The sequence below is a fragment of the Canis lupus genome, chromosome X (assembly GCF_048164855.1).
Source record: "Canis lupus baileyi chromosome X, mCanLup2.hap1, whole genome shotgun sequence".
Classification (NCBI taxonomy): domain Eukaryota; kingdom Metazoa; phylum Chordata; class Mammalia; order Carnivora; family Canidae; genus Canis; species Canis lupus.
The window spans coordinates 10,317,960-10,342,037 of record NC_132876.1 but is presented as its reverse complement, the minus strand read 5'-3'; the positions used below and the strand labels follow the sequence as shown (position 1 = coordinate 10,342,037).

The 24,078-nt window shown below is 35.7% G+C and overlaps 1 long non-coding RNA gene across 1 annotated transcript in view; it reads right to left on the bottom strand.

Annotated features, from left to right (window-relative positions):
- Positions 1-396: 396 nt before the first annotated feature.
- The window catches only part of LOC140627299 (uncharacterized), a 156,872-nt gene continuing 133,190 nt past the window's right edge, over positions 397-24,078 (bottom strand). Inside the window, exon 3 of the long non-coding RNA XR_012026128.1 lies at positions 397-519. This is a non-coding gene — a long non-coding RNA (uncharacterized lncRNA). The remainder of the gene's footprint in view (positions 520-24,078) is intronic.

Here is a 24,078-nt window from a genome sequence, read left to right as displayed (position 1 = left end):
ACTCAGAATAGGCATGAACATTTCCTGTGACTTCATTCAGCAGACAGTTCCAATGCTGTGCATTAGTAGAAAGTTCTTCCTTATACTGAGTGAAAATTTTCTTTCCTGTAACTTTCACCTCTTAATGCTAGTTATGCCCTCTGGGCCTACAGGAAAAAAATCTACTCCCTCTTCCACATGACAGCTCTTCAAATATTTCAAGACAACTAGAATGTCTCCCCTTAGTCTTTTAGTCCCCAGGCTAAACACCCACAGAAGATTATACTGCAGCATTAATATCTCCACTTTGCATTTTCTACACTCCCACATGTCTTCTCCTTTGTTCCTTCTTCTCTCAAACAGTGAGAATAATGAGAAATTATATCATCTATGAACCAAGTTATATAATCTCACTCACCTCCTACTTCATTCACGCACATAGGTTCTTTGCAGACCTTCCAGGTAGTGAAGTACTATAGGATTTAGCGGAAAGAAATCATTCAGGAATCTTTCTTAGACCATGAAGTTCAGTTTTCAATCCTAAAGGTCAAAGAGACATAAAAAAGCAAACACATTGTAGCATTCACCATTACCCATTGAAGCTATTCACAGTAGCAAAGACGAAATCTATGAAAAACACCTGATTTTTTAGAAGTTATAATAAACTTACAAAATTTGCAGGAGCCGGCACTGTAGTAAGAATGAGGAATGTTGCTACAAGCATGCTTTAGAAAAAAAAAAAGTTGTGTTTGTGCTCCAGCTCTGCATTTACTAGATATGTGCTCTTACACAACGTACCTATATTCACTCAATCACAATTTCCTCAAAAAGGGAAAATAATTCTTAATTCATATGGTTATTGTAAGGATGAGAAGCCTATGCATGGCAGAGTAGAACAGACTCATTTAATTTGAAAGCATACAAATGACTGAGTTCATTCATGTATTGGAATATTGTAATAGCCAAATTAATGGTTAATTCACTTTAAAGGTATAAGTCAAATGTTCAACATGAAGGCTAATTCCGAAAGGGTGGAACCTTTATCACGTCAGAATGAGGAGCTTCCAAGGTCCCTGACAGTCATTTATAGGCATTTATTTCACTCAACATGGTAAATTTAATCCACACATTAACCTCTGCTCTCAACCTAACCCCACTAAAATGACAGTAAAATATTTAAAGTCATAAATTTGCAAAGTCAGAAACAAGAGAAGAAACAAAAGATCACAAGACAGGCAAAACAATTTTGGAAAATGGAAAAGCAAACGGACAATTGGAAATTGACTTAGCAGTCCAGAGAATTTAAGTTTCTACAGAAAAAAAAAAAGCCAACAAGTAAACCATTTTGTGATGCAGCAACCAAGAAACACTCAAGAATTGCAGACATCAGTTCCTTTTAAGATAGAGATATGTACGGCAATACAAAAAGGAATTTGTTGTTAGCCACTCCTTTCATACTCTGCATGGAAATCTACTCAGCTAAATATCCAAGTTGATCCCCTACGAGTGATGAACTTTCTACTTTCCAGTAAACAATAAAACAATTAGCCACATTCTGTTACTTTATAAAATGCATCAGTTGTTTTCCAGTTTCCAGTAGCATGTTCCTTATTTCCATTCAAGACTTCAACATAAGCACTGTTAATGTTCATATTTCTACTAACATTTTGTCCATAAAAATATATATGTATTCTCTAAGAACATACACATTTTCTCTACAGTGCTCCTCTTTCCTTTCTGACATCTCACCAGAATTGCCTTTAACATATTTTTTTTAAGTTTTTATTTATTTATTCATGAGAGACAGACAGAGGCAGAGACACAGGCAGAGGGAGAAGTAGGTTCCTCGCAGGGATCCCGATGCAGGACTTGATACCCAGACCCAGGATCACGCCCTGAGCCAAAGGCAGGTGTTCCATCGCTGAGCCACACAGGTGTCCCAACCTTTAACATATTTGTGATGGTTACTCTTATCTGTCAACTTGACAGGGCTATGGGGTGATTTAATGTTAATCTCAGGGGCTAAACGGGTGAAGGGTATTGAAGAGGGCACTTGTGATGAGCACTGGGTGTTATATGTAAGTGATGAGTCACTAAATTCTATTCCTGAAATCAGTATTACACTATATGTTAACCAACTAGGATTAAAACAAATTAATCTCATCAGAAGGTATTTCCAAATCATATAACTATGATATATCCAAAATATATAGAGAACTCCCACAACTCAATATCAAAAAAAAAAAAAAAGAAACAATTCAATTTGAAGATGAGCAGAAGACATGAACAGACATTTATCCAAGGACAACATCCAGGTGGCCAACAGACACATGAAAAGATTCTCAACATCACTAATCATCAGGGAAAATGCAAATCAAAACCACAGTATGTCCTCACCTCATAGCAGTCAGAATGTATATTACCAAAAAGACAAAAGGTAAGAAGTATGGCCAAGTGGAGAAAAGGGAACCCTGATGCACTGCTGATAGGGATGTGAAACGGTGTGGCCACTATGGAAAACAATGTAAAGGTTGCTCAAAAAACTAAAAAACACAACTACCATATGATCCAGCAATTCCACTTCCAGGTATTTATATGAAAAAACAAAACAAAAACAAAAACACTAGTTCATAAAAAAAATGCACCCCTATTTTCATGGCAGCATTATTTACAACAGTTAAGATATGGAAGCAACCTAAGTGTCCATCAATAGATGAATGGATAAAGAGGATGTGGTGTGTATGTATGTATATATATGTACATGTATAAGTACTTACACAATGGAATGTCACTCAGCATTAAAAAAGAATGAAATCTTGCCATTTGCAACAGCATAGATGGACCTAGAGGGTATTATGCTAAGTGAAAAAGACAGAGAAAAGACAAATACCATATGATTTCACTTGTATGTGGAATCTAAAAAAAAAAAGTCAAAACAAGACAGAAACAGTCTCATAGATACAGAGAAATATCTGGTGGTTGCCAAAGGGCAGGGGAGTGGGGGGATTGGACAAAATAGTGCAAGTATATTAAAAGGTACAAATGTCCACATATAAAATAAATGAAACAGGGAGATACGATGTACAGCATAGGGAAAATATTTAACAATACGTAACAAATATGTGATAGACGATAACTAGATTTATCATGGTGATCACCTCATGATGTATATAAATGTTGACTCACTATGTTGTACACCCGAAACTAATATAATATTGTATGTTAACTACACAATAGAAATATTAAAAAATAAAAATATATTTAAAAAGCTTCCCCCAAAATCATTAGCGTCAACTAAAAAAGTACCCCCACAGCAACATCTAGACATTTGACCATATACCTGGTTACCATGTCCTAGTAAAGTTGATGGATAAAATTAACTATGACAACTTAAAACAGGTTTCAAAGGTACACTGATATTCACAGCATCATTACTTAAAATATCCAAAAAGTAGAAATAACCAAAATGTCCACGAATTGATGGACAAATAAAATGCAATCTACACATGATAGAATATTTAGACATAAAAAGGAATGAAGTACTGACACATACTACAACATGAATGAACTTTAGAGACATTATACTACGTGAAAGAATTGACTCAAAAATCTATGTATGATTCTGTTTAAATGAAATTTGCAGAATAGGACAATCCACAGAAATAATAAAGCAGATTGGTGGTATAGGGTCTAGGGCGAGAAAGAATGAGAAGTGACTACTTAATATGTACAGGGCTACCTTGGGGTAGTCAGAATGTTCTGGATTTAGATAGCTGTGATAGTTGCACAATACTATGAATAGATGAGAAGCCACTGAAACTGTAGTCTCTAAAATAGTTGAAACAGTGAATTTTCTCATGTGAACTTTACCTAAATAAAAGACTGCATAATGAAATTCGTATCCGTAATAACACAAGACACTTACAACTGAATAGCAAGAAGCAACATTTAAATAAATAAAGGGTAACATATTTCAACAGAAATTTCACCAAAAAAAAAAAAAATCAGAAGATCAAGACCCATGTTATAGGATAACATCATTAGCCATCAGGTAAAGCACTGAGGGGGGTACTTGATGGGATGAGCGCTGGGTGTTATTCTATATGTTGGCAAATTGAACACCAATAATAAATAAATAAATAAATAAATAAATAAATAAATAAATAAATAAATAAATAAAAAAAAAAAAAAAAAAAAAAGCATCATCTTGTACCACTGTATAACAAATTAGAACTGGGATCCCTGGGTGGCGCAGCGGTTTGGCGCCTGCCTTTGGCCCAGGGCGCGATCCTGGAGACCCGGGATCGAATCCCACATCGGGCTCCCGGTGCATGGAGCCTGCTTCTCCCTCTGCCTGTGTCTCTGCGCCTCTCTCTCTCTCTGTGACTATCATAAATAAATAAAAGTTAAAAAAAAAAACAATTAGAACTTAAAATTTAAAAAATAAATAAAGACTGATAAACTTCAGTATTGGTGATGCTACAAAACACAAGAAACCCTCATGCATTGCTGGTGGAAACACAAAATGGTAGAGCCAATTTGGAAAGCTGTTTGTGTTCCTCTTCAAGTGTTAAAGAGATATTATTACCTGGTCTAGCAATCTCTATCTTAGCTATTTACTTAAGATAAATGATTTGCAATACCTTGATTCATCGTTTAAACCAACTGAAAGCAATACGATGCCTATCAACTAGTGAGGAGATAAAGTGTGGTTCATCCACAGGGTGGACTTCTGATAAACCGACAACATGGATGCATCTCTACAGTTTTCTGCCAAGTGAACGGATGCCAACAAAATATTGCTTAATGCATTACTCTACTTATGTGAAATAGGAGAAAGGCAAAACAGAGCACAGAAATCAGGACAGTAGATCCCAAGGGCTGAGGTGCACAGGTGTGATTAACTGCAAGGTGAAAAGGAGCTCTTTGCTGGGTCAATGGAAATGTTTTATATCATTATGACTGTGGTGGTGGCTACACAAATGTATACCTTTGTCAAAAGTCATTAAAGAGCATGGGTAAAAAAAAAAAAAAAAAAAAAAAAAAAGAGCATGGGTAAAATTAGTAGATTTTATTGTAGGCAAATGTTACAAAAATAAGAACAATGATAGATAAAAATGGATTCTTCTACTGTTTGTTCATAGAGGAGATCGGTCATTAAAACTCATGAAAGCAATCTAAGGCAACTCATTCACTTCTTTAAACAACCATTTACTGATTAAAAAAAAAAAACATTTACTGAGCACCTATTCTTTACCTGGTGGTAGTCTACACAGTGGTAAGAGTCTAGCCAAGAAGAAAGGCAATATCTGGGGACCCCTGGGTGGCTCAGTGGTTGAGCATCTGCCTTTGGTTCAGGGCATGATCCCAGGGTCCTGGGATCGAGTCCCGCATCATGCACCCTGCGAGGAGCCTGCTTCTCCCTCTGCCCGGTCTCTGCCTCTCTCTCTGTATCTCTCATGAATAAATAAATAAAATCTTTTTAAAAGAAAAGAAGAAAGGGAATATCCGTAATTCCATTTCGCTACTATTCTGCTGGCCCTTTGTAATACAGATTTTAGGAACCACACTGTTGACTACAGAGCAAAGCTGCGTCCCTGGGATGATGGCTGAAAATACAGGGTTAGAGCAAACAAAAGATTGGCTTGAGGAGTTGCTAGGTGGCTCAGTGTACCTGTCACCTAAGAACATCTATAAACAATCCCGCCCCCAGATCAGAGGCTCTGCTTGCAGTGCCCACTGGAGTGAGTGGGCTGCCTGCTAGACCTTTCCTTTGCCAAGACTCAGCTTTGACTTTGGGCTTTTTCTCTGGCCAGGGCTACACGATGGCTGGTTTACCCCATATTAGCAGCTCCTTCTGCAGACTAACCCCAGGCTGTCCTGAACTGTCCCCTCCTGTCCATTTGACAGTAACATTTAGCAGATACTTGTCGTTATCACAATGCATGTGTACATTTCTTCTTCCTTAGAGTGTAAGCCCCGAGAAAGCATGAATCACAGCTGTTTTTTTAAAATTTCCTCATCCCCCCAACCCCCCTCAACCCCTCCAGTACTCATCATGCTACATGGCCACTAAGTGCTTTCCAATGTACTGAAAATGTAGTCATAGGATTTTGATAGACACATATGCAGCCAATTTATGAAAAATGAGCAGTTAATAGTTTCCGATTTGACTTTACCTCTGTACCTTAATAGCTGAATTCTATACCTACCACCTGCTTCCCTCCCAGCTTACCTCCCCATAAAAAATGCAAGGAGGATGCTTAAATAGGCATGACGCTCATAATTCACTCCTGCTTAAAGTCCTTCTCTAAGCTGACTCTGCCTCTCTAGTTAGACAATCATTGACTGTGTATTTTAAAACTCATGAGGAATTACCACCTTAAAGCTTTCAGAGGGCTCCATTTGGAGGAAATTAAGAAAATAGCAGTGGGAGAACAGTCCCAGGGACCAAGTCTTCCTAATAAATAAATTTGTTTTATTTTCTTCTAGAACTGCCTACTCCAGCACTCCCCAGTAATCCACTCAATTATTCAAGTTGCCTCAATTAGAAAACATAACCTCCAACTCAATAACTCAGTGAATCCTATGATTAGTCTACATAGTCGAGATATATGGGAACCCCGTGCTATAGCAGAAAACATTTTAAGCCACTAGAAAATATGCTTGTTAGAGAGCCAGAAAACTTCAGGTGCCTCTGAGCAACTGAAGAGAACCTTGGGAATTTGAATAATCAAATTCTGCTCCTTTAATAACCAGCTAGGAACAGACAACAATATGACATACTAAGGTACGTAGCATGATTGATTTAGGGGCTATTTAATAAAATTCTGCATGATGTAGACAATTGTAAGACAAAGATATAGAAAATGAACCAAACGTTATGTGCTTTTGGGGGGTTTAATTGGGGGTAGTCAAATAGATTGTAGCACATTGGACCTTAAAGAACACTGAAATTCTAGCCCCAAGCTTCCGAAGCCTGCCTATACGTAGAATTATCTAGAAAGTTTATCTATTCTTCCTTCCATCCTTCCATCCTCCCACTAATGCCCAAGCCCAATTCAGATCCACTTAAATCAGAATCTTTGGAACCAGGGCTTCAGTATTAGTATTTTTAAAAACTCCTTTGTGGATCCCAATATGCAATCAACATTGTTCCATTCTAAATTATTCCTATTTATTTTTACATATGAAGACTCAAAGGGAAAGGGACTTGTCCAAAGTTCCATGATGGGTAATGTCAAGCAACTAATTCGTCTGAGTCTCCAAGAGCACTCTATTCTACTCTATGCAATGTTGCTCAATGAAAACTTTATATTTCAATCATAACAAAAAAGCCAGTATTCTGTAAGTGCCATTTATAGTCTTTGTAGGGAAATTACAATAATGAAATTTGAATATTTTTCACCATAAAAGTAATATATCTTCACTATGAAAAATTGGAGAAATACAAAAAAAGTTGAATATGATATTACAGCATCAAAATGCTTATATTGTCTTAACATCTTTTTCTCACAAAAACATATGTTTATTTTCAACATTTAGAAAAGACTAACAAATGAAGAAGATAATCAATCACCCAGGTTTATCTGACTATTTTTACATTTTTGAGAATACTCACATCCATTCAAAAAGTAATTACTGAGACATTACCATGTGTCTGTCATTGTTTTGTGAACTTGGGATACATCAGGAAATAAGAAATAGAAAGATCTTGGCTATCATGATGTCTATGATGATAATTATGTGGATTGTGAAGTAGCAGTTATATTCTTATTCAGTTAAAAAATAAAATTTAAAATACTTTGGCCAAATACACATCCAGAAGCAGCAAAATTTAACATATGTGCTAATTCAAATGAAAAAGCCTACACATCACTAAACCATCTGTTTCTGAGAAATGAAAATCATCTTCAAGCACTAATACATGAGTATGGTCTACAGGGCCATTAATACTCTGGTTCATTCTTACTATTTTAGTCTAAATTGCCATTCCCAACATATCCCCTATGCTACTTTCACAAATCCAAATTCTTTGAAAATTATCTAACACTCTGTTCTCTTACATGGTTTTGTCACATTAAACATGTTTTTTTTTTTCCTGCTGAAATACCCTTTCGCTCTCATCCTGTATTGCCCACCCATAGAACTCTTCTTCACATTTTGATATTCCCCTGCAAGTTCCATCTCTGAAGTCTTCCCTCTCATTAAGCTACAGGTGAAAAATTCATAGTTCTTATGTGGTGTTGCCATTATATATACCTTTACTAAAACAAATGCCAGACGAATACCCACTATTTGCTTCTACATGGATGGAACTGGAGGGTATTATGCTGAGAGAAATAAGTCAATCAGAGAAGGACAATCATCATATGGTTTCACTCACACGTGGAAGATAAGAAATAGTGAAAAGGATTATAAAGGAAAAGAAGGGAACTGAGTGGGAAAAATTAGAGAGGGAAACAAACCATGAGAGATGCCTAATCCTGGGAAACAAACAAAGGGGTGCAGAAGGGGAGGTGGGTGGGTGGGGGAATAGGGTAGCTGGGTGATGGGCACTGAGGAGGGCTCTTGATGGGGTGAGCATTGGGTGTTATACTATATGTTGGCAAGTTGAATTTAAATTAAAAAAAAAAAATAGGGCAGCCCAGATGGCTCAGCGGTTTAGTGCCATCTTCAGCCCAGGGTGTGATCCTGGAGACTCAGGATCGAGTCCCATGTCAGGCTCCCTGCATGGAGCCTTGTTTCTCTTTCTGCCTGTGTCTCTGCCTCTCTCAGTCTCTCTCTCTCTCTCTGTCTCTCATGAATAAATGAATAAAATCTTTAAAAAATTAATAAAATAAAATAAAATAAAAATAAATGGCAGAGTACATGGTAATCATTGATTCTATTCTCAGTATTTTCACCTAGACAGCCTTATTCCTTAAGGCTAGGATATGGTTATTAATTTATAAATATACAGTGAATATGAGAATGGGTTATAATAAATGTTGAGCAATTGTTTATTAATTTGAAAAAAGCATATATTGTTTCACTTTTCAAAAATATAGTGCTTTAGACCTTATAAAGTATTTCCTCATACATCAAAAGTGGGTACTTGTCCACCCTAGCAGAATGGAGACCCTTGTATAGTAGTCTCTGGCATAGTTTCACTATACTCAAACGAATTTTGGCCACATAGTCAAGCTGCCTTAGAATATGTATTGTTTTACTTTCCATAACACAAGGATGGAATTAATGAACATTATGTTTTCTCTAATTGCCTAAGGAAGGTGGCAGACAGTATAATATCCAACACCCTGCATGTCGAAAGGTAGATATAGTTATTCCTAGAGGTTGGTTATTTCTCCTTTTTAAATATAATGACCACATCATCAGAGTAACACTTTCTACAAGGTTTTGAGGCTAAATTTGATTTGAAGAACTGCATCTTTATGAACCAGTCCAAGATTTGGGTCATATCCAGAAATTAGACATGGCCTTGTCTCATTATTTTGATGTCTAATTAGAACTAGTGGGATCCCTGGGTGGCACAGAGGTTTAGCGCCTGCCTTTGGCCCAGGGCGTGATCCTGGAGACCCGGGGTCGAATCCCACATCGGGCTCCCGGTGCATGGAGCCTGCTTCTCCCTCTGCCTGTGTCTCTGCCTCTCTCTCTCTCTCTCTGTGTGTGACTATCATTAAAAAAAAAAAAAAAGAACTAGTGCCCTGGTAAAGTGCTTACAAAAGCTTTCTAGTAGGAGAGTAGGAAAACAAATAGGATTGTTTACACTTTACCACCTAGACGTCGAGAGACCTCCTGGGTTCAAATTATGATCCTGCTACTTACTAGCAATAGGACTGAGTGTTTTAACAAATCCTTTCAAGCCTCATTGAGTAGGGTCTATAAATATGATGGGATAGTCACTCTAGTAATTATGATATATAAGAATATCTTAGCAGACTGAAGAGGGAGATTTAAATTGAGATATTCACCTGCTGAACTTGAAGAAGCAAACAACCATGATGTAAACTGCCCATAGAGGAGGCCATGTGGTAAGAACCTGAGAATGGTCTATAGGATCCCACAGCCATTCCTGGTCCATAGTTACAAGAAAACAGCGACTGCAATCCCAGACTCAAGCAAATAAATTCTACCAACAACTAGAAGGGTCTTGGAATCATATCTTTCCCAATCAAGCCTCCAGGTGAAAATGCAGCTAGTCTAGAGGCCTTGAATAGAGAACACTGCTAAGGGGTGCTTGGGTGGCTCAGTGGGTTGGTTAAACAACTGGCTGCCTTTGGCTCAGGTCATGATCCTGGGGTCCTGGGATATATATAGCCCCATAGTGGGCTCTCTGCTCACCGGGGATTCTGCTCCTCCCTCTCCCTGACTGCCGTTCCCCCTGCTTGTGTTCTCTCTTAGGGTGTACAAATAAACAAACTCTTAAAATAAAAAACACCGCTAAGCTGTGTCTGGACTCCTGACCTCCAGAAACTGTTTGATACTAAATTTGAGTTATTTTCAGCCAATAAATTTATGGTAATTTGTTACACTGCAATAGAAAATTACCTATGTCATAGCACGGTTATAAAGACTAAATGAGTGTAATATTTAAATCTGCATAAGTGCCTGTTAATGAAAAATGCAGATCTGTGAATCATTCAAGAAACTCAAAATGAAGAGTGTCTACATCTGCAAACTCATATAAAGTAGGGAGCAACACTGGGAAAATTTCCTCAAAACTCAACCTTTATTTCCAAATGTTAGACTCTAGACTTATAATTACACTCCTTACCTCTTTCACATCAGAACCATTGTGACTACCTCTACAGAGTTGGACTATAATTCATTCTCCATTAGTCTAACATATATAATATCCTCAGAAACTGATTCAAATATATTTTTCTTCATCCAATACCCACTTAATAACAGTCCACTTCTCTTAAGATCTCTCCAAGCATAACAGCTCTGTGAAACTGATGAGATACAAAATATTTAAATTAATCCAATATATGCAACCAAGATGAATTCCTTTTTCACGAATTATTCTCAGTTACTGTATGATGATGCAAATGAAGCTTCAGTTCTTTCAAAAATTCATTTATATTCTTTTTCGACCTCCCATTATACTTAAAACATCTGTAGTAGTTTAGAAAGCTTAGACTATTAAAACAAAATAATCGACATTTTAGCGCTGATCTCAAGCTGTTCCAAGAACAATGAATCACGAAAGATGCCAATTTTACACTATGAAATAAAAACGTTTCATCCAATAAAAGTTTATGTTCCTGGTGGCAGCCAATTTATTATTTTATTTAGAAAGATTCATTTAACATCCAGCTGTTGTATGCTACGTATATTTTGGAATATGTTAAGCGTTTAGATATTGATTTACATGCATTAAGAACATCAAAGCAAGTTGATGATTTTCTTCTTTTAAATGACTGTTACATAATCAGGTTGAAGACTTTTGCATGGGTTTTTGTTGCTGTAGCATATAAAACTTAAATTTTACCAACTGACAAAAGAATCATGTCACCCAAGACTCATTATATTTCTGCATTCCAAATTATATTGGAAAATAATGTATGCAATAAAAGAACTCTAATCTCACTAGATTTTATGACGTGTCTTACTACATATCTTGTATTGTATGACTTTCATTGTCCAGTCCACAACTGCCAGTATTTTTTGTGTAACAGGCCTGTGTTTTGGATTTCGGCCAAGTGTTCTTCATCCTTTGGGTGGCTGCATGCTAAATGGAGGGCTCTCCAAAGCAGAAATTCTCCACCTACTGAAATAATGATTCCTATACTTAATTACTGACCTGTAATATAATATGTATGCTTACATCCTCGGCCAACCTGAGAATATAAAAAAAAAAATCTGGGATCCCTGGGTGGCTCAGCGGTTTGGCGCCTGCCTTTGGCCCAGGGTGCAATCCTGGAGACCCGGGATCGAATCCCACGTCAGGCTCCCAGTGCATGGAGCCTGCTTCTCCCTCTGCCTGTGTCTCTGCCTCTCTCTCTCTCTCTCTCTGACTATCATAAATAAATAAATAAAAAATATTAAAAAAAATCTTTACCATGATGGTGTAAATTCAATCTTCTTTTTGGGGGGCTCCACTTCTCCACAGTTTCTGAGAATACTAAAAAGTACTTGCTGAACAAAGCCTCAGGGAAGGGTCTCTAATCTTTAACACATCACATAAATTGCTGAGGTGCATTACTCTCAAATTCTGTTGGGAACTCCAATCCCTTGGTTCCAAGAGTGGGTAAAGGGTTCTTTTACCCCAAATTCAGGGCTATTGGAATTATCCTTATTAATTAGTATTCAATTCTTTCAACTTATCTGTAAATCAGAGTTGCTGCTAATTGTTAAGATGCTTCATGGTAGTGGAATGGTTATCTCCAGCACTGGAACCAACCTCTTTCATTTTTTTTACAAGATTTTATTCATTCACTCAAGAGAGAGAGAGAGAGAGAGAGAGAGAGAGAGAGAGAGAGAGAGGATGTGAGCAAAAGTAAGGGGAGAGCAGAGGGAGAGGGAGAAGCTGGGTCTCCACTGAGCAGGGAACCCAACGCAGGGCTCGATCCCAGGACCCTGGGATCATGACCTGAGCTGAAGAGAAACGCTTAACTGACTGAGCCACGCAGGCGCCCCTGGAACCAACCTCTTTCACGATCCTAGTGGATCTCTTTCTACTCAAAGGCAGAAGTGGTTCTGTCCTGCATTCCTGCACATCTCCATATATCCCTTATCTCCCCTAACAAAAGCCTTGTCAGGGCTTTTGCTTCAAGTAATTTATGTATTTTTATGTTTTAAAATAATTTTATATTTTTGCAACAACTATGGATTTACTGCACATCTTTGAAAATACATTTCTCTAATCTAATTTCCTCTAATATTAATATATTACCTTAGTATATTTGTCAAAATTAAGAAACCAACATTTGTTTCAACAGGCTCCAGATGTTATTCAGATTTCACCAATTTTTCTACTAATGTCATTTTTCTGTTCCAGGACCCAATCCAGGAAGCAACATTGTATTTAGTGCAATTTGGTTTTGGCCCAAGAAATGAAAAGAAAATTAAGGTCCTCCACAAGCATCAGAAGTCTAGATTCTTAATACAAAGTTTTAGGGGCAAGCAACATAAGGCAACTCTCATTCTTTCCTCCATCATCCACAGTAGCAGAATAAAAATAAATATCTCAGTAAATTATCCTGCCACAATACTTAACAATGCCATTTCTCATTTGACAATACATTTCAACCACACACATATTTTTATAGAGGAAACTGATTGTCAGAAAAGAGATGTGATTTGCCACATCATGTAAATACAGCTTTGACATTCAGGCTCAATTTTATTAGCTATAATCCTGGAGATCTTTCCACAATACCATGTTGCCTCCCATCCTTTCTCTAAGCCAACAGACACTCACAGACTTGACACAATTTTGCCACTTAAACAAAATTAGATAATGGAGTGAAATGATGAGGTAGGATATAAATAAATTAGCTGTTTTTACATATGTATGAGTAGATATTAGATAATACATGACAGGGATAAAAATTATACCAGTATTTTGAAATTAGTTGATGTCAACAGTCAACCAAATCCAATTATAATAGATTTAAAGAGATATTCCAAGCTCCATTATACATTTTTCATAAAAAAATGTTTAAAATTTATCAGCAACCAAGCTGTCTCTTGGTGATCACTTTTTGTGTGTGTTTATTTTCACACCACGGACATTAGGATTCAAGGATTAAATGTACAGGTAGGACTCCATTTGATGGTGGGGGGGGTGCTGAAGTCTGTTTCCTGCTTTCTTGTTCTAAAAGGAATCCATGCTGTCCTTGTGGAGTTATATAATTAAAAGGATTTAAATAATTTATGTAAGTATACCATCGTGGTCATAGCAATATGTTTCAGCTAAACATAACCATATAGATTAATTGGTTGGGAAATAAGAATTCAATGTTAAACTTCAAGATTAGGAATATAATTATTTTTATCTTGGAATGAGCCGACTTCCAAGGTACCATGACATTAAAAAAGTCAAAAAGATTAAAGCTGTTGAAGAATCCAAATCCTGTAATTCATGGAATATCTACACTGGATACTCATTAAACTCCCTTAATCTTTAATTTCTAAGAAAAGGCTCCACCTAAAATGACTATTTTACATTCTGTTTCATGATTGGTAATTGGTCAAATTTTATAAGTGTCTGGAATTACAAGTAGATATTTCTTTCCCTCTCTTTGTTAGAAGTCTATTAGAACATACCGGTTTTCCTTTATAACTAAATTTCTACTGAAGGAAAAGAAGTATTCAAAAGAACATCTCAGGAAAACATATTCCTTGCTTGCTTAATGGTCCAAATTTTCCATGAATCTTTATGCATTTTGCCTATCTTTGTTGAGAGGGACCAAGTGCAATGCTTTGTTGTCTTCATTTAGAACTGAACAAAGCTGATTACTAACTGAATAGAAAAAAGTATGTTGTGCCTCTCTTGTCTTACCCAGACAGGTTATTCCCACTCTAAAATGTATAATAAAAACCATCTTCATTTCAGAGTCTTTCTGGATTGCTCAAGAAACATATATTTGCTCTTTGCTCTCTCACAGACTTCCCACCAATTATATTCTTCTCTTGAGTCTAATCTCCCCAAACTGCATGCTCCTGACAAAATCTTACTTTGCCCATTCATGTACAATTCAGTATTTATGTGTGATATTATATTCATGTGTGCTATTTCTACATCTATTGATTAGAAAAGGTTTCAAAAATCAAGTCTAGGAAAACACAGATGTGATGAATGTCCTGTAATGACATTAATTATTATTATTTATTTATTATATTAATAAAATATTAATTTAATTATTTCTTTATCTCTTAATTACATTTGACATGTAATCATGCCAAAGAAATCTCTATTAGCTTTTCTGTTCTAGTCCTTGAGGAAATTTCAATATATTTCTTAGCACAACAAATTTCTTAGCATAATTTCTTATGCACATTGGTACCTTACAAGAGTGCTGTTTGGGGGCACCTGGGTGGCTCAGTCAGTTGAGCGTCTGCCTTCGGCCCAGGTCACAATCCCACCATCCATCCTGGGATCAAGCCCCAAGTTGGGCTCCCTGCTCAGCTGGGAGTCTGCTTCTCCCTCTTCCTCTGCTGCTGCCCCTGCTCCTGCTTTCTCTCTCTCTCTCTCTCTCTTTCTCTCTCTCAATTAAATAAATAAAATCTTTTTAAAAAGAGGGCTGTTTGATTAGCAAACAATAATGAGTAAACTACTTTTGTCATCTTCTATAATTTATCCCTTTTCTAAACTGGTGTCACTCTACATCTCCTCTGTCGCGTCGTCTTTTTGAACTCATTCTCCTGCTAAAATTATATCCCAACAAACTAAATTTCATCATACAAATTGAGAATACCTAGGTGGGGATGCAAAGCGTTATGTACCATATTACATGTTCTTTCTTCCAATTGTGAATACTAACTGCTTGGTTACTTGAAAGTTTATTGAAGCAGCACTGTTTACAAAACAAATGCATCTTGAAAAAATATTTACATAAACACATGTTAAACATCTAACAAAGAAAACATAAAAATTAATACTGATTTTCCAAATGTCTGATGAAGGCTAAGGGCTTCTTTTGGATATGTTGTCAAGGGTCAGGCCTTTAGTGCATAAACCCAAACTGAAACACTAATACTATCATTTTCAGTTTCTGCTTCTTCAAAGGGAACCCAGAAACTTGTGTAGAAAGCTGGATATGATACTTAGGGGGTTCTGTAATTTCTCCCAATATTTTATACTTTTCTCCTCCCACATGTAATTTGACAACTTGTGTTTTGATGACTCATTTTTATACTCTTTTTAAGAAAGTCACCCTGATTTTCCATAGAGACTTTTCAAATTCATATTTCCTCAACATAACATAATGTTGAATTCAATTAGATAACTGTGGTACTAAGCAGAAGTGGCATCGCTAGGTTCACAAACACATACCGCTACCTGTAAGAAAGCACCCAACTCAGCTGCTGCGGGGAAGAGCGAAGGGTCCAGAACACAGAGGGATGAGGATGCGCTGGGCGGTGCCAGCATGCCTTAGGCACTAACCAGTCAGTGCTCTGCAGAGGAGGAAGAGCAAGTCTGATGAGGAAGTTTGCTGAGCTCAACAGCAGTATAGACACTACACAGGAAAAAAAAAGTGGGAAGGAGGTAGAAGGAAAGAAGAAACTTCTTTGGCAAATGAGAAAGGGATAGTTTTATATAAATATATGCATAAACATTACTTTATGTTTCTAAGAGTATCCAATCAACTGCAATCCCAAAATATCTCCTCTCAGACATGCTGTACTCTGAAGGAATTCTTTCCTGAGAAATGTCCCTGATGAGTTCATTTTCTAATTTGAACTTGAATTAATTACCTTAAGCAATTTCACAAATGCCCCTAAAATATCTTTTTAAAGATGTTATTGAAAGTGTACTATGTAACTAGAGGTAAAAATAGAAAATTGACAGCTTAACTTTCTTCCCTGCCATTTCTTAAATGTGTACCCCAAATTCCAGAAATAGAAATAATGAAATCAATAACACTGGGTTCAACAAAAGATGTTGAGTGAAATCACTCAAAAATATCTTTTGGGGGTGAGAGTTATACTTCCGCTTTGCCCACCTCACAGCATAATGCTTGAGAATTCTTATCCAAATTAAGACTCTTGAAATTTTCCCATCAAAATACACATTTAAAGTTCCCCATTAGTCAACTTATCATACCGTGTACTAAAAATACACCGATAGAAATTATATTCAATGAGATGCTCTCTTGCTAGGAGTCCCTATTTTTAGCAAGCAGGTGATGGTTTTGAAATTAAGGATTACTTCTAATACATAAAATGTTCCTACTTTAAGATGTTCAGCTCCTTTAAAACATCGTCAATCTTTGCAAAGTGTGGAACCCCAGAGGGTTTCTTCCTACAAAGGGGAATTATGAAAGGTCAACTTTCATTTGAGGGAACATGATGCAAGATCACAAACATTAAGAACTGAAACTTGTTTTTACTGGTGCTGCTCATTCAAAAGGCTAAGGTAGCAATGCCTAATTCTGCTTTTTGCTATCTTATAGCTGTAGGCTGCTGTCACTCTCTCTCTCTGGTCTTCCCATGGTCATGAGAGAATTTCCAAAAGAAAATTTGTTTATTTTCCAAGATGGTATAGTTTGCCAATGCAATGTCATTCTCAAAGGGTTTTTTTTTTTTTTTTTTTTTTTTTCTGAGTGAAATGTTGCATTTGTAAACTAGGGAGACAATGTCTGGCAACAGATTCGATGTGCTTTCATTTGCATTTACCTTTACTTCACTCTGAACCTAAGGAGGTCTGGCAGATGCTAAGACCAGCTCGTTGCTAAATAGCTGATTTGTAAGACTGTAGACTGGACGATACATTCATTCTAATTAAAAAAAAAAAACTTCTGTGTAAAATCTTTCAACCGAAAAACTTTTTTCAGCAAAATACAATTTATGTTCTATTGTCACTGTTATCACCACAGCTGCATAAGTCTTGCAATAGTAAGATGGCTTAAATCCCTGGTAATGTGCCAATAAAAGCATTAAGATTTCTTTTCCACAGGCCAAAAATATGTGATGGTATCTTCAGGTAGATATGAGGGTATGAGTATGTATGTATATACACACTTATTTTTCCTTTTTTGAATGTGAAATATTCAAATCATATTCAAGAGCCTAGATTTATTTCCTGAGATTTTTTTCCCCAAAAGCAAATAGCTTAAAAGCAGGGTTTCTGGAGATAAATGCATATAACTATCATAAAAATGGAGTCTAATGAAAATTCGTATTACCTGTATCCATTGCGGTATTGTTCATTTCAGCTATTGCTCTTATTTTTGGTTACTTTGGATTTCAAAAAATTGCACTGATTTAACTGCAGGACGCAATTTGTAGGCTTGATTATTGTAATAGTCACAGCTGAGAAGCACAAAACTGTACTTGTTTTTCAAAAATGTTAACCTTGTAATTGACCTTAACATTTGATCTACATTTCTGTGAGCAAATGATTATGAATGATCAATTAGAATAAAAGATGAGAGATTTCTATTTCAAAGCATTTTTCTGGTTTTAAAGAAGACTAATTGATAAATACATAACATTAATCTTCTTAGCATAGAACATGACTACAAAAAGTACATACATATATATAAAACAATTAAGAGGATACACATATTAGTACCACCTGAGTCAGAAAATAAAATACTGACAGGACCCAATCAAAACAAATAAATAAATAAATAAATAAATATTTATATATATAAATATATACACATACCATAAAATATATAAATATATTAATTAATTAATTAAAATTAAATTAATTTAATTTATTAAATAAATTGAATAAAAACTAAATAAAAATATAAATAAATAAATATAAATATATAAATAAAATATATGTATTTATATATATACATATATATATAGCCCTGAAATAAATTTAAATATATACATATATGTGGCTTATATTAGTTAATTTCTTAGCTATATGAATGGAATTATTAAAAATGTACAATAAGTATCAAGTACCTTATTTTTTTTCATTCAACATAATGCTTAAGATCATGGATGCAAAATTCCTCGTGCTATTCAATATAGGTACAGGCTATTTATTTTCATTGCTGTATAGTATTCCGTTGTATAAATATGCCCAGCCCATTCTGCTGTTTGCGGTCATTTTGGTTGTTTTCCATTTTACAACTTAAGTATAAATATACTACCAATATGAACATTCTTGCAGATGCATCATGATGTATATATTTATTAAAATTATCCAAAGGCCTATACCAAGGAGTATAATTTTGGGAGAAAGTAACATCTTGACGGTAGGTAGTGACTCTTCCCATCTAATAACATGGACTATCTTTCCAATTAGTTCTCAGTGTTGTTACTCAGTTTTGCAATTTTTCTCATATAAATCTTGTATATACTGTTAGGTTAATACCTGTTTTATTTTTGGGGGGGTGCTCATGTAAATGAGATTGTGTTTTTAGTTCCAGGTTCTACTTGTTGATTGTTGGTATCCAGGAAATTAATTCACCTAGGAAAGTATATTAACCTTGTTTCCTCTAACCTTCCTATAATCACTTACTAGTTTCAAGAATTTTGGCGGGATGAGCACTGGGTGTTATGCTATATGTTGGCAAATTGAACTCCAATAAAAAAATTTTAAAAAAAGAATTTTGCTGATTGTTCTGCATTTTGAACAAAATGAACTCAACAAAAATTTTTATTTTTTATTTATTTTATTTTTTAATACATTTATTTTTTATTGGTGTTCAATTTACCAACATACAGAATAACACCCAGTGCTCATCCCGTCAAGTGCCCCCCCTCAGTACCCGTCACCCATTCACCCCCACCCCCCGCCCTCCTCCCCTTCCACCACCCCTAGTTCGTTTCCCAGAGTTAGGAGTCTTTATGTTCTGTCTCCCTTTCTGATATTTCACACACATTTCTTCTCCCTTCCCTTATATTCCCTTTCACTATTATTTATATTCCCCAAATGAATGAGAACATAAAATGTTTGTCCTTCTCCGATTGACTTACTTCACTCAGCATAATACCTTCCAGTTCCATCCACGTTGAAGCAAATGGTGGGTATTTGTCGTTTCTAATGGCTGAGTAATATTCCATTGTATAGATAAACCACATCTTCTTTATCCATTCATCTTTCGATGGACACCGAGGCTCCTTCCACAGTGTGGCTATTGTGGACATTGCTGCTAGAAACATCGGGGTGCAGGTGTCCCAGTGTTTCACTGCATCTGTATCTTTGGGGTAAATCCCCAACAGTGCAATTGCTGGGTCGTAGGGCAGGTCTATTTTTAACTCTTTGAGGAACCTCCACACAGTTTTCCAGAGTGTGGAATCAGAAAAGACCCCGAATAGCCAGGGGAATTTTAAAAAAGAAAACCATATCTGGGGGCATCACAATGCCAGATTTCAGGTTGTACTACAAAGCTGTGGTCAAGACAGTGTGGTACTGGCACAAAAACAGACACATAGATCAATGGAACAGAATAGAGAACCCAGAAGTGGACCCTCAACTTTATGGTCAACTAATATTCGATAAAGGAGGAAAGACTATCCATTGAACAAAAAATTTTAGGTCTTCATTCTGAATCTCTATATGCTTTATAGTATATATATGCTTTTCTTGCATTACTGCATTAGCAAAGAATTCTGATACAAGTAAAAAGGAGTGGTGAGAGGGGAAATCCTTGCCTCCCACATCATCTTACTGGGAAAGCTTCAAGTTTCTCACCATTAAATGTGATATAACTCATAGATGTTTCTGAATTTTTTCTCAAGTTGATAAATGTTGCCTTTATTCCAAGTTTACTGAAATTTTAGCATGAATGAGTGTTGGGTTTTCAGAAATGCTTTTTCTTTATTACTATGACCATGTGATCTTAATTTTTAGCTTGTTAATGTGGATTGATTTCATAAAATTGAGGCATCCTTCTACAGTAGGGATAAACCCCACTTGGTCAAGGTTTATAAATGTTTTCTTTGGATTCTATTTGCTAATATTTTGTTGAGAATTTTTGCATCTAGATTCATGAGATATATTTGTAGTTATATTTTATTGTAATATCTTTGCATGTTTCTGGTATTGTGATAATGCTGGCCTTATACAGCAAGTTAGGAAGTATGCTTCTGCTTCTATTCTCTGAAAGACACTGTATTGGCACAATTTCTTCTTAAATATTTGACAGAATTCACCAGTAAACATATTTGTCCCGGTGCTTTCTATTTTTTGTATATTTTTTTATTAGAGTTCGATTTGCCAACATATAGTATAACTGGTGCTTTCTAATTTGGAAGTTTATTAGTGATTCACTCAAATTTTTTTTTTGATTCACTCAAATTTTTAAATAGACATGGCCTACGCACATAATGTAGATCTTGTATGAGTTTTTGCAAATAATCTCTTTCAAGGAATTGGTCCATGTCATCATATTAGGCAAATCTGTGAGCATAAAGTTATTAAATATTTCTTTAACAAGCTTTGATTTTTCATGGGATCCTCAGTGGTGACCACTTTTCAGTTGCAATATTACTAATTTGGTGCCATTTTTTTTTTTTTCTGAGTTTGGCTTTCAATGATCTCTTTGAACAACATGCCTTGAGTTTTCTTGATTTACTATTTCCTGTCTTCAATTTCATTGATTTATGCTCTAAATCTTATTTTCTTCTGCTTACCTTGGATTTAATTTGCTCTTGATGTTCTTTTTTCTTAAGGTGAGAATTCTGATTACTGGTTGCAGATCTTCTTTTATAATATATGCTTTCAGTGCTATAAATTTCTGTGCACCGCTTCCTCCGCATCTCAAAACTTTTGTTAACTTGTCTTTTCATTTGTATTTAGGTGAAAATATATTTTAATTTCTTGAGATTTTTTTCTTTGATCCATATGTCATTTAGATGGGTGTAGTTTCATCTCCATGTATTTTGGGACTTTCCAGTTACCTTTTTGTTACTGATTTCTGGTTTAACACTATTGTGTCTGAGAGCAGACACTGTAGGATTTCTATTCTTTCAAATTTGTTACATTAAATTTTATGTCCCCAAGTGTGGCATATCTCATTGAATGTTCAATTAAATTTGAGAAAAATGTGTCTTCTGTTGCTACTGGATGAAGAATTCGATATGTGTGAACTATATCCAGTTCGTTGTTGGTGTTGCCAAAGTCAACTCTGTCCTTTCTGATTTTCATTTTTTTTTAGTTTAAATCCAATTAGTCAACATATACTACATCATTAGTATCACATGTAGAGTTCAGTTATTCATCAGTTGCATGTCACACCCAGTGCTCATTGCATTCACATGCCCTCCTTCATGCCCATCACCCAGTTACTTCTCCCCAGCTGCCCTCCCCTCCAGCAACCCTTAGTTTCTTTCCCAGAGTTGAGAGTCTCTCATGGTTTGATGTCTCCCTCTTTTATTTCTTCCCTTTCAGCTTTCCCTCCTTTCCTCTATAATCCTCAGAGCTATTTCTCATATTCCACATGAGTGAAACTGCATGATAATGTCTTTCTCTGATTGACTTACTTTGCTCAGTATAGTACCCTCCAGTTCCATCCACATCATTGTAAATGTTAAGACTGCCCTTTCTGAACTTCCGCCTGCTGAAACTGCTCATTCCTAAGAGCAAGGTGTTGAGATCTCCAACTATAATGGTGGATTTATCTATTTATCACTTTCACCTAATGCAGTTTGTTGATCTGTTTTCAATCATGTACACATAAAAGAAAAATGATGTCCTTATCTGGCTATGGTATCAGAGTAAATTTAATCTCATAAAATGTGATTTGGAGGTTCCTTCCTCTTCAATTTTTTAGAATAGTTTAAGGCTTGGTATAAATTCCTCTTTAAATGTGTGGTAGCACTCACCACAGAAACCATATGGTTATGGGCATTTGTTGGGAGATTTCATTACTAAAATCTCCTTGCATGTTAGTGGTCAGTTCAAATTTCCTATTTCCTTCTGATTTGGACTCAGTAGGTTTTATGTTTCTAGGCATTTATCCATTTTTCCAGGTTATCCAATTTGTTTCAAAAGAATTTGTTCAGAGTAGTCTCCTATGATCTATCTTCTGCATTTCTGAACTGGTGAGTTGTAATGTTTCCTCTTTATGAGTTTTTTTTTTTTTTGGTCTTCTTTTTATACTAACTTAATCTACCTAAAAGCCTTGTCCACTTTTTTTGCACTTTCAAAAAGCCAACTCTTGGTTTTACTGAGCTTTTCTAGTCTTTTTAGTCTTTCTTTGTGTACTGATCTCCCTGCTTCTGATGTTGGGATTCATTTGTTCTTTTTCTAGCTACTTGACTGTAAAATTAGGTTAATTGTGATTTTTACTATTACTTGTTGTAGGTGTTTATTGCTATAAACTTCCCACTCAAACTACCCTGGGTACATCCATTATGTTTTGGTATATTGTGTTTCCATTTCTTTTTGTTTCAAGATACTATTTAATTTACTTTACACTTCTACTTTGACATATTAGTTGTTCAGGAGTGTACTGTTTAATCTCCATACACCATACATTTGTGAATTTTCCAGCTTTCCTTCCATGTGAATTTCCAGTTTCTTATCTTATGTTTGGAATAGATAGATAGATAGATAGATAGATGATAGATAGATAGATAGATAGATAGAAAGAAATATAGATATAGATAGTGTGATTTCAAATTCTACATTTGCTAAGGCCTGTTATTCACTTTCTCCTGCTTTGTATATGTTTATCTAACCTTCAAATTTACTTTCTGAATATGTTTTATGTTTCTCTTATAAATATTATTAGATTTATGTAGTAGATGCACAATTTGATATTTTGACTTTATTAACCCTCTTACTTTTCAATGTTACGAAAATGTACTGAGCATAAAGAGATCTATATCACATGGATAGATCAGTATTTTCATAAACTGAATACACCTGTATAGTGGAAATAATAGAAAGGAATGAAAAAAAAGTAGAAACCAAAGAAAACTTTACATGCTCCCTTCGAAAAACTACTTAAGGAAAATCACAATCATATTTTCTAACTGCATAGTTACATTTTGACAAATTTTGCACTTCATATAAATGCCATTTTATATGTACTCCTTGGTATATGGATTTATTCATTTAACACCATATGTGAAAAACACTACCCACATTAAGCATAGTTGTTAGTCATTGCCAATTTTGGTACAGTATACCAATATGTGATATACCATAAAATATTTATCCATTATACAATTGGACATTTGTTTTTTTCCAGTTCAGAGCTAATATGTGACTTCCTTCTGTGAGCAAAATTAGTAGATCATAGGGTATTATAAAATTCTGTAGGCAGGCAGCCCGGGCGGCTCAGCAGTTTAGCGCCGCCTTCAGCCCAGGGCGTGATCCTGAAAACCCAGGATCGAATCCCACATCAGGCTCCCTTCATGGAACCTGCTTCTCCCTCTGCCTGTATCTCTGCCTCTCTCTCTCTCTCTCTCTCTCTCCCTCTGCCTCTCATGAATAAACAAAATCTTAAA